The 2,014-nt window shown below is 38.7% G+C and overlaps 1 non-coding gene across 1 annotated transcript; it reads right to left on the minus strand.

The window, feature by feature from the left end:
- Positions 1 to 319: 319 nt before the first annotated feature.
- LOC135276564 (U6 spliceosomal RNA) lies at positions 320 to 426 on the minus strand. The gene has a single exon (XR_010344125.1). It is a non-coding gene; the product is annotated as a U6 spliceosomal RNA (small nuclear RNA).
- Positions 427 to 2,014: the final 1,588 nt, after the last annotated feature.

The following is a 2,014-nucleotide window of genomic DNA, read 5'->3' on the forward strand; positions in this document are numbered from 1 at the left end:
CCTTGAATCGATGCCCGCTTATAATTTAAATAACTTACTATGAAGTGATTATTCAGAGGTGATCACAAATATTCCAAGTAATTGGGCAAATGAAAATATGTAGAAGCAAAGAGATTACTAAAGGCATTTATCCTTAGAAGTATGCATTTTTATTTTTATGATAAAACACCTGAACTACTTGTTTTGTTTTCATTGGAATGCATCCTTTGATTAGACATAATATAATTTCTTGCAATATGTATGATTAACCTTGATCTTGACTTTTTAAAAATGTAATCAGCAGTTCTCCAAAACTCCATTCTTATTCTATGTTATTTTTTTTTAAATGGAACGCTTCACGAATTTTCGTGTCATCCTTGCACAGGGGTCATGCTAATCTTCTCTGTATCGTTCTAATTTTAGTATATGTGCTGCCGAAGCGAGCACCCATTTTTATATAGTACACCCAAACACAGAAAGTGAGTGACCCAACAGCATATTGACTGGTACAGAATTTGTTGGTTCCTTTAAAATAATGTATAATAATTTAGCCAAAATTATTGTTATGAGGAAAACCTGGGCTGAGTGCAGTGGCTCACGCCTGTAATCCCAGCACTTTGGGAGGCTGAGGCGGGTGGATTACCTAAGGTTAGGAGTTTGAGACCAGCCTGGCCAACATGGCAAAACCCCATCTCTACTAAAAACACAAAAATCTCTGGGCATGGTGGTGGGCACCTGTAATCCCAGCTACTTGAGAGGTGGAGGCAGGAAAATCACCTGAACCCAGGAGGCAGGGGTTGCAGTGAGCCGAGATCACACCACTGGGTGACAAGACCAAAACTCCTTTCCAAAAAAAAAAAAAAAAAAGAAAAGAAAAGAAAAATTAAAAAGAAAGAAAGGAAACCCTGGGACTATAACATCCCTCCACTCCCTCCCCCCCCACAAGCTGGGAAGGAGCCAAGAGACCAAAGTCAGACACGTCCAGTTTGACCAGTAGATGAGTTTATTAGGACTTATACAGGGCGCTCCCTGATGGCAACAGGACAGCTCTAAGATTCACCTTGTCTCTAAGCTACCTTTAAGCTAACTTTCTGGCTCTTTGCTTACTGTGTATGTGTAATGAGACTGTTTTCCTTGGTTTGTTCCCTGCTATGCTCCAGGATGTTTGGGTTCTCAGAGACATCCACTCTGGCTGGGCACCATGGCCGTGGCTCACTGCCCAGTCTCTAGGGTTCAAGCAGTGGACATACACTCTTAAGTAATCTGGTGGGAGCCCTGTCAAGCTAGAATTGTTGAGCTCTCTCTAAATTATTTTAAACACATAATCCTCCAATAAGAAATACATAAGGACTTGTTTTTTAAGGATGCTTTGGGAGGATTGGCTTTTACTTGACCACATTTTCAAACGTAATCACTTGTAACAGCTTGAAGCCTACTTATCTTTTTTCTCTTCTTCTGTTTGTTATCTAAAATTGCCTACTAAGATCATTCTTTTTTATTTTTGTTTCTTTTTTACCTTTCTTAGAGATGAAATATCACTATATTGTCCAGGCTGGTCTCGAACTCCTGGCCTCAAGTGATCCTCCCACCTCAATCTCCCAAGTAGCTGGCATGAGCCACCCTGCTCACCAAAGTCATTCCTCTAAACAAGTTTGAAAAAAAGAGAGACTCAGGAATTTTAAGAACATTATAACTGGAGTAATGCTTGATAATTCCTTATGGTACATTATAATAGACAAGAAAATTACTTACATCTCTTTTTTTCTTCCTAACGCATCTCTAGACCACAAGTATAATAGAGACACTACAAACTTTATTCCAGCTTGATTCACTTGGAAAAATAAAAGTGCATAAAAGAGTTCTAAGACAAATGGACTACTATCACTACAGCCAGCAGCTATTAGTATTATTTATAATTACTACCCTTTTCTAAAAGGAGCTTCTTGCTGAAGGAATCATAAAAGCTACCGATTTTCACTTGTGAGGAGATGGATTTGTGGATATTAATGTCTCCTTTTGTCACATCTTTTTATTT

This window comes from Aotus nancymaae, unplaced genomic scaffold (assembly GCF_030222135.1).
Source record: "Aotus nancymaae isolate 86718 unplaced genomic scaffold, 86718_ANA_hifiasm-v0.15.2.pri h1tg000025l, whole genome shotgun sequence".
Taxonomy (NCBI): Eukaryota; Metazoa; Chordata; class Mammalia; order Primates; family Aotidae; genus Aotus; species Aotus nancymaae.